Genomic DNA, 9740 nt, shown 5'->3' on the forward strand with positions numbered 1-9740 from the left:
AGATTGGTCCTCAGCCAAAGTTTTGCTCGTTAAGCTTTACTAGGTCATTTTAAGACAAAAACAGTGACAAAAATACAGAAATTATGAATTTATTTATGAAATATAGGTCAAAACGTTACTGCGTATTACCTTGGGCATTTGGCTATGTGCACTAAAGTCTGTGTGCAGGATGGGAATATGTGTTTATAATTTTTTTTTTTTTAAATAAATAATACAACGTATGCTTCCTCCTCTGGATCTGAATAGCCTACTGTAAGAGTAGACTTGCATACACTGACCACCCACTTTGGTGAGTATGTCCAAAAAAAAAGATCTCCTTTTCTGTTCTTTTTTTCTGTGTACTGTCTGAAGGCTGTGCTCCATGCCGCTGAAAGGTATGCACTGCTCTGGTTGTGTCACTGCACACGGGCCAGACTAAACACCCGGCCCAGTAACCTCGGTGCTTACGCCCCTGGTGCTCGGTGCCTTCAGTGCCCTCGGTACCCTCGTTGTTAGGATGCTGCCTGCATTTGTGTCCTTGGTGCATAGGTGCCTTGGAGCCTTAGTGCTTCGACACCCTCTGTGCTCCAGAGCCTCAATGCCTTCAGTGCACAGGCGCTCCCTGCATCGATTACATCTGTGCTTCAACACCCTTGGTGCTCCAGAGCCTAGACGCCTCGGTGCTCAGACGTTCCCTGCATCTATACCCTCGGTGTCCTCGGTGCTTCGACAGCTCAGAGCCTTGGTATCTATGTGCTTCAGCGCTTTTCAGTCCCAGAGCCTCGACGCCTCTGTGCTTTGACACCCTCTGCTTCAGTCCCCTCAGTGCCCCTGGACCTCGATGCATCGTGCTCCCCTAGTGCAGACGCTCTGTGCATCGCAGTGTCGAAGTTCTACCCTTGCACGTCCTGTGGAGGATTGTTTCCCTCACAGGACAAACACCTACTGTGTGTCATGTGCTTGGGGATTAGCCCACAGGCAGCTCACCCTGGGTAATGCTGCATGAGTGACTCGTAATAGACTTCATCATTATATGCTACAGCCAGATCAAATGATAAGGATGATGAATTTAGGTACTAAAGTTTATTAGGGTTAGGGTTAAAGTTTAACCTAACCCTAAACCTAAGGTTTGTGGGGTATTGGCCATAACTTTAAATACACCCAACAATAACCTAATTCTAAACTTAAGGTTCATGAGGTATTGGCCATTGATCACCAATTAATTCTCACAGGGTAATCACTATGTTCAGTGTTCTCCCCATAGATATAGAAGGTTTGAACTTAGTTTTCTGGAAAAGATTCATATTTATTGTCAAAAAGGTTCCAAAAAGTGCCACAACCCCATTCTGGCTACCAAAAAAAGTGCCAACCCAGACAGGAAGAGGAAGCGCAATGTAAAGGACGTTGGAAGGAGAGGAGGAGAGTGCTGATGACAATATGACAGAAACTGACACTGACAACACTACAAGGGATGTGAGAGGAAGAATTCTCTCAGCTGTGTCACATTGGTGACCTCAACGTTCTGCCTGAAACTGACGCCAATGACATAAGAGAGGAAGTCAGCGCAATGTTAGACATCACAAAAAAAAGCAGCGAATGAGGAGTAGGACCTGGATGACCTAAACAATCAAGAGGAAGTGTTTTAGTTTAACTAATATGTACAGTGTTGATATTAAGTACCTGTTTGTGTACTGCTTAATAAAATACATGCATTAGTAAACGCCCAGGTTTATTGCAGTATTACCACTTTGCTGTGAAACCTGTTTAATATTTTTTTTTTAAGGTAAAAATGTGCTGTACTACATATGTAATATGACAGATGTTAAAGTTCAAGTATACATTTTTAATTGATAAGACCTTTATTGTTACGTCAGTAGATGCACCATATACAGGGTGTGTCCCATGAATGTTGAACACATTTATTTTTCCAATAACTTAAGAAAGAGTTTTAAGTGTTAATTTTCATAACTAACGAATGTTAATCAGTGTTTTACGATGTGTTGAATGTAATATTTGACTTGTGCGTAGTTATCTCTGTGTTTTGAATCTTGTGCAGTTGTTCTGAATTCATATTAAATGTGTTCATGATTCATGGGACACCCTATATAACCACCAAATACCACACACAGTACATTTACATATAGGTTAATATTTTATTATTCACCGCCAGTTTGACACCATTACCTCCACCAGAGTATCCTTACCTACAAGGGTAGTTACATAAGACTCTGGTGTACCATACCCTTTACTAATTAATTCCACACAGACCATTATTTACACTTTATACATGTCGGCTCGCACTAGACAACAGTTATTATCAAAGGGAGTTAGATTCTGATCTCCAACAATCCTGCAACATTATCTGTGGCTTGTCGGAAGGTTTCCAGCTAGAATGGATTCCGTTGATCAGATGTACTCACAGTTTAAAGGATGTGTCTGGGTTATTCCAAACACGTGGGTCTTGGGTCAAGTCCTCTTAATTACGTACCCTTCTGATTACAAATCACCTGGATTATCTCAGTGCAAATGCACTTGAAAAGTTATTTAAGTTCATTTAAACAACTTTGGTTAGAATTATGGTACAGGATGCAGGTCTCAGAATCGGAATGGCTGTTGATTAGAAGCAATTTGTTACAGGGCCCATTAATCGTCCCATTACTTGGTTAGAGTTTACAATGCAGAGTCGGTCAGCCTTCTCAGGACATGATTTTAGCCCTTGCCGTATCTGATTCTATTCCCACTTCAGAGCAGATTTTCAGATCTCAGACACTTTCACATTTTAGAACCATCTCTGTCCAATTTTCCGAACTCTTGAACTAACAAAATCATGTTTGTCCCAGTATTTTGAATTAAACCCAGACCTGTTCTAATTGGATCGTTAAATTCCTGGGTGGTGTTTAACGTCACGCAACATGTCTCTTATTGGGAAATTTTGTCTTTGTGCTACTCTTTGGCCTTGCCCACAGCTCGTGTTTATAGTTCACTTGAATTTCCTTTGTCTTGTCAACTTGATTGATCAGACCTCCTAGCTCAGGACTGGCTTTTGTCAGTCCAGCAAGGGTCATGATCTGATGAAGGCCATTTGGTCGCTTATCAAGAGCTGATCTGAAGAGGAATTTTTACAACTCAGTTTCACAAAGCAGCATTTGTCTACTTTGAGCAAGAGATAGGGAGAGAAGAGAAAAACATTAACTTCATTAACTTACAACTTTCTCAAACAAGTTTAAACAGTATATTACTTCGAACAATAACCTGATTTGACTGCATTGTCAGTTTGATCCATTATAGGTTTTAGTAGTATAAGTTTAATAAGACAAACCTGAATTTGTTCACACTGGGCTAATCAAGCTCGTTGTAAAACCTGGAATGGGTGAAACTGCTATGCAATAACAATAGGAGTCTTATTTCCATTCCTGATGTGTGTGTATGTGTGTGTGTGTGTGTGTGTGTGCGTGTGTGTGTGTATGGTGGGCCGTGGAATTTTATAGCTGTTTGGGGGCCTCAGAAGCAAAAAGGTTGAAAATTGTACTCGTTCATTTATCAGAAGAGTTAAATATAAATCAAAGGAATCGTTATTCTAGGGAATTTCCCTTTCAGCTAAAGGCTTGTCTTGGTTTGTCTTGGGACTGTCACATCAATGTAACGAAACTTCACTGTGGTCACTGTTGTCAACTTCACAGGTTTCACACACAGGTTTCACACTAACCATGGCAACCAGAACAACAACAACAACAACAACAGCGGCGCAGAGCCTTCTTACAGGCTTAGCTCCCCCCATATGTAGATGAGAGGGGAGTGATACATATATCCCATTGGTTCTCAGCCTCACACTTCAAGCCAATGTGAACACACGGAACTCATGCACATAGTGGCTCACAGACAGGACCAATCACAGGGAGGCACAGACCACGCACAGCACGACTGACACAGAAGACCAATCGCAGGGGAGTCACAGACCATGCACTACAAGACTGATATGGACAGACAGGTCCAATCACAGGGAAGACACAGAGCATGACCACATGCAGGCCAGGACTCACACAGACACAGACAAAGGTAAACAAAACCAGCAGCGAGAAATACAGAGCGGGAAGGGGACACAATAACCGCAGGAATTACAGTACACAAACAAAGTACAACAACGGGAATTACAGTACAACACAAATGCACAGATTGTTTCACTGCTCCCACCTTAGTCTATTTTTATCCCCAAAAAGTCAGCAGGGTGTAATGCAACTCATGGCCACAATCGACCACCTCCCCACCCCTTATGGCAGTCGGTGCTGTAATGGAGGTGGTCTCCTCTCCTTCTTCCAGGGTGGTCCTTAGTCTTTTGTCAAGGGCACCTGTTTAACCCCTCTGATGACCCCTTTGCTTCTGTAAGGGGTGCCCATTCAATCCCTCTGATGACTCCTTGGCTTCTGTAAGGGGGTGCCCCTTCAACCCCTCTGATGACTCCTTGGCTTCTGTAAGGGGGTGCCCCTTCAACCCCTCTGATGACTCCTTGGCTTCTGTAAGGGGGTTCCCGTTCAACCCCTCTGATGACTCCTTGGCTTCTGTAAGGGGGTTCCCATTCAATCCCTCTGATGACTCCTTGGCTTCTGTAAGGGGGTGCCCGTTCAAACCCCCTTCTACCCCCTAAGCCCGCGACTCTTATCCCATCAGGGTTCCCTTACAGAAGGTGGTACTGCTGCTCTCTCCAGTGGTGGTGGTGCTGGCAGCAGAAATGGTGACAATGTCTACCCAAGGGACTTATTTGACCTGAAAAAAGAAACAAGGACCAGGGGTCACAAATGGAGATTAGACAAAGGGGCATTCAGAACAGAAAATAGGAGGCACTTTTTTACACAGAGAGTTATGAGGGTCTGGAACCAACTCCCCTGTAATGTTGTTGAAGCTGACCCCCTGGATCGAGCGAACCAATCAAGCAAGATGGGCTGAATGACCTCCTCTCGATTGTAAACTTTCTTATGTTCTTATGTTCTAATGTTCTAATGGCACCCTTGGCAGCAGCACAGGACAATCCAGCAGCAGAAAGTACCTAATTTTCACTAAAGCCATATTGTATTTACAAGCCTTGAAAGCAAATTTCTGTGACATTTCTGGTTTCCCCACTGTGTTGGGAACACATGTGTCACTAACCCCTCCAGCTCACTCTGAGCATCTTATAGGATCATTATCTATTTTGTGTTAATTGTCTAGCCTACTAAGTAGGCCACGTTAATAATAATAATAATAATAAAAATAAAATAAATAAAAAGCTACAATCATTTAGTTTCAATTTAAAATAATCTTTCATTTGCACTGTACACCAATGTGTGCAATGCAGCAGCATGATTTATTTTGTGTTGTCTTGGGTAGACTAAATTAAAAAGAGAACGTGTGCTCGGTATTCATTTGATTTTACTACTGTACAGTATACTGCATAGGCCTACTGTACAGATTTATATTTTTACTTAATGTAATGTGTAGCAGACCCAAAACACATTTGTGTTATTTCAGTGCAATGATTTAAATTAAAAATGCATTGAGCACTGTAAATGTATGTGTGGTTTTATTGTATTGTTTGTAAACACAACACCTCCTTGTTGGTCAAAACATGTCCGGTTTAGTGAGGGGGTACTGTATGATTATTAAAAACTTTTTGGGGATGAAGGTGGGGGCCCCACCATAGAATCTGATGGAATTAAATTGCCTTTCATTATATATATATATATATATATATATATATATATATATATATATATATATATATATATATATATATATATATATATATATATATATATATATACAGGCACCTCCAAAATTATTGGCACCCTTGATAAAGATGAGCAAAAAAGGCTGAATAAAATAACCAAAACAGGTAACGAGCTATATTGTAATTCTATCGAGTTAAGAAAATTCAATGGACCTTGGCCCTGTTACCACATATGCAGCTCACAAAACCAACAATAAAATGTACATCTCGTATGGGAAAACTGAACCTGCAGTGAGCGTTAAAAATGATGTAAAGAAGTGTTGCTGCGTAAAAGGTACTTATAAAGGTAAAGGTATAAAACCTGCTGCATTTTCTCATATTTTCACTAGTTTAAAGTATGCTTATTCTGTTTCTGCTCTTTTGTTAGAAGTGTGCACATTTTGTGTAGCACAGATGCATACTGCTAAACTGCATAAGCAGAAAGAAAAAGGAAAATAAACAGCCGCTTATTAAAGTGTGTCTATATATATAGACACACACACACACACACACACACACACACACACACACACACACACACACACACACACACACACAGAGTGGCTCTCAAAAGTATTCACCGAGTTTTTGCCAATGATTAACACAAAAAAGTCCATAATGTCAAAGTGAAAAATAAAATCTACAAATTGTTCTAAATTAAGTACAAATACAAAACAGAAAATAATTGATTACATAAGTATTCACCCCCTTGAGTCAATATTTGGTAGAGGCACCTTTGGAAGCAATTACAGCCATGAGTCTATTTGAATAAGTCTCTACCAGCTTTGCACTGAACACTGCAATTTTTGCCCATTCTTCTTCGCAAAATTGCTCAAGCTCCGTCAAGTTGGATGGGGACCTTTGGTGAACAGCAATTTCCACATATTCTCAATTGAATTGAGGTCCAGGCTTTGACTGGGCCACTCCAGGACATTGACCTTTTTGTTTTTAATCCTCTCCAGTGTGGCTTTGGCTGTATGTTTGGGGTCATTGTCTTGCTCCCAAGTCCCAGGTCTCTTGCAGACTTCAGCAGGTTTTCCTCCAGGATTTCTTTGTACTTTGCTGCATCCATTTTGCCTTCTATCTTCACAAGTTTTCCAGGCCCTGACGCAGAGACGCATCTCCATAGCATGATGCTGCCACCAACATGCTTCACGGTAGGGGTGGTGTTCTCAGGATGATGTGCGGTGTTAGGCTTGCGCCAAACATAGCGCTTAGCGTTGAGACCAAAAAGCTCTATTTTGGTCTCATCAGACCATAGAATCTTCTTCCACTTGGTCTCAGAGTCTCCCACATGCCTTCTGGCAAACTCTAGCCGAGATTTGATGGTTTTTTTCAACAATGGCTTTCTTTTTGCCACTCTCCCATAAAGGCCAGTTTTGTGAAGCACCCTGGCTATTGTTGCCGTAGTCACAGTGTCTCCCAGCTCAGCCATGGAAGACCGTAACTCCTTTAGAGTTGCCATAGGCCTCTTGGTGGCATCCATGACTAGTGCCCTTCTCGCCCGGATACTCAGTTTTTGAGGACGGCCTGTTCTAGACAGATTCATAGTTGTGCCATATTCTCTTCATTTCTTAATAATGGACTTTATTGTGCTCCGGGGGATATCCAATGCCTTGGAAATGTTTATATCCTACCCGATTGGTGCTTTTGAAGAACCTTATTCCGGATTTGCTTTGAATGATCCTTTGGCTTCGTGATGTAGTTTTTATTAGGAAATGTACTAACCAACTGTGGGACCTCCCAGAGACAGGTATATTTAACCTGAAATCATGTGAAACACCTTAATTGCACACAGATGGACCATTCAACCAATTATGTGACTTCTAAAGACAATTGGTTGCATCAGAGCTTATTTAGGTGTGTCATAGCAAAGGGAGTGAATACTCCAAGAGGGGACTTTATATAGTATATAGACTTTAATATATAGGTAATGGACAAAAAAATGAAAACACCTGGGTAAATGAGGGACATCAAGTATATGGAAAGCAAGGGCAAGGGCAAAAAACATCCCAGCATGCTTTGAGTTATGTTTAAAATTGCTGGACAGGCCTAGCATGGATGCAAGAGGAGACCTCAGTGACTTTGAAAGAGGGGTGGTTGTTGGGGCGCGTTTGCAGGAGCTTCAGTGAACAGCTCAACTTGTTGATGTTTCACGAGCAACGGAGTCTTAGCCGATTTTGGCATAGAACTCCGAGGGAATGACATCATCAGCAGAGGGCAACAGTGGGTGAAACGCATACTCCAGGATTGTGATATCCGTGTATTAATTCGAAGTGCAAGGCAAAACAGCTGAGCAACTGCAGATCAATTGACCGCAAATTTCAACCTGGGGCACGAGCAGCCAGTTTCATCAAAATCGGTCCGCCAAGAACTCCACAGAGTGGGGATACCATAGCTGGGTTGCAGTGCACAAACTGCTCATCACACCTGGAAATGCACGTTTGCGAGTCGAGTGGTGCAAAGAGCACAGGCAATAGACTACTGAGCAGTGGAGAAATGTGACATGGTCAGATGAATCATCCTTCACCATGTTCTCGACAAATGTACGAGTGCATGTGTGGCACCAACCTAAAGAACTCTACAGCCCTAAGTGCTTGGTTCCAACAGTGAAGGATTCCGTAATGTTGTGGGGTGCATTTTCCTGGCATGGTTTGGGTGCACTCAATCCCTTAGAAGGCAAGGTCAATGCTAATCGCTACTTATTGGTACTGAGTGATCATCTTCACCGCATGTTGCAGCATTTCTTTCCTGCCGGTGAACGGGGGGGATGGGACGGGACGGGGTGTCTTCCAGGATTACAATGCTCCCATCCACACTGATGTTATTCATATGTCATGGCCTTCTCAGTAACCAGATCTGAACCCAATCGAGCATTTATGGGTGGGTGACTTCAGACCAGAAACAGGAACCAGGAAATAAACAACAGAGAAGTGAAGTTGGGTGGAGCTGAGCGCTTGGTTTTGCTCAGCATTTAATAATGAACAGATGGAAAATAAAAGGTTGTAAAGAGACAAACAAAACGGACTAGACAGACAAACATGGTGAGTTGATATTTTAACTATTACTATGATTTTTAGCTCCGTCTCCAATCCCGTTCTCCGTTCACCGAACAGCGCATGAAGCTCACTTACTCTTCTGGCAGACGTAATGGCTAATAAAAGCACCACTTTGAGGGAAACAGGGCGTAAGGACCCCCAGCACCAGCTTGGATGGGCAGGTAGGGTCTTAATCCCCTCTGGTGAAGGTGGACCCTTGCACCAGCACAGTGACCGTGTGCCCGATAGGAGGTAACGTGTCCAGGCCAGCTTCTTGGGCTCTGGCAGTGTGCAGCAGGGACTCCGCTGTTCTGGACCCAGAGGGAGCAGACGGCGGGTGGTTCCAGGAAGTATGAACCACTTCCACAAAGTCCTCACAGAGAGGAAGGGCATGCTGAAAGAAAGCTCTCAAGGGCTTGAGGGTCTAGGTGGGGTCGAAGACGGAAAGCGGGAGTGGGGGAGCTGGGCCTTCCCGGTAGCAGGGGGCAGTCTCCCCTGAGCCTGTAGCAATGTCTCCAGCATGGTCTGCTGGGCTGTCACAGCCTGAGCCATACCCTCAAAATATCGCTCTGCAGAGCTCTGGTATTTCTCGGGAGACTAGGAAGGGGAACGCCTGCATCTGCGAGGAGAAGGACAGCGGTACCTCCACTACGATTGCCTACTTCCCAGTGAGCGCCCTCTCGAGCGGTGCCAACTCGATGGTGTCCACCGCGATTCCGCAGAGGGATGCTTACGCCTCTGCACTGGTGGTGGGGTAGGGGAGGGTGAACCAGGGGTATGGGGGATCTCCCTAGCCACTGTAGTAGGCGGGGTTCCGGAGGTCCTTTGAAAAGGGCCCTGGACAACGATCGCATCCTTCCCTGCCCCGAGGAATGGGAAACTGCTGGGGAGAGGGCTGCCCTTCTGCGCTTGGTTTTGTTGGGGAACCATTGACAAGGTAAGCAGTCCGACTCTCCTGCCAGCATCCTAAACGCCGGACACAG

The sequence above is a fragment of the Polyodon spathula genome, chromosome 2 (genome assembly GCF_017654505.1).
Source record: "Polyodon spathula isolate WHYD16114869_AA chromosome 2, ASM1765450v1, whole genome shotgun sequence".
Lineage (NCBI taxonomy): Eukaryota > Metazoa > Chordata > Actinopteri > Acipenseriformes > Polyodontidae > Polyodon > Polyodon spathula.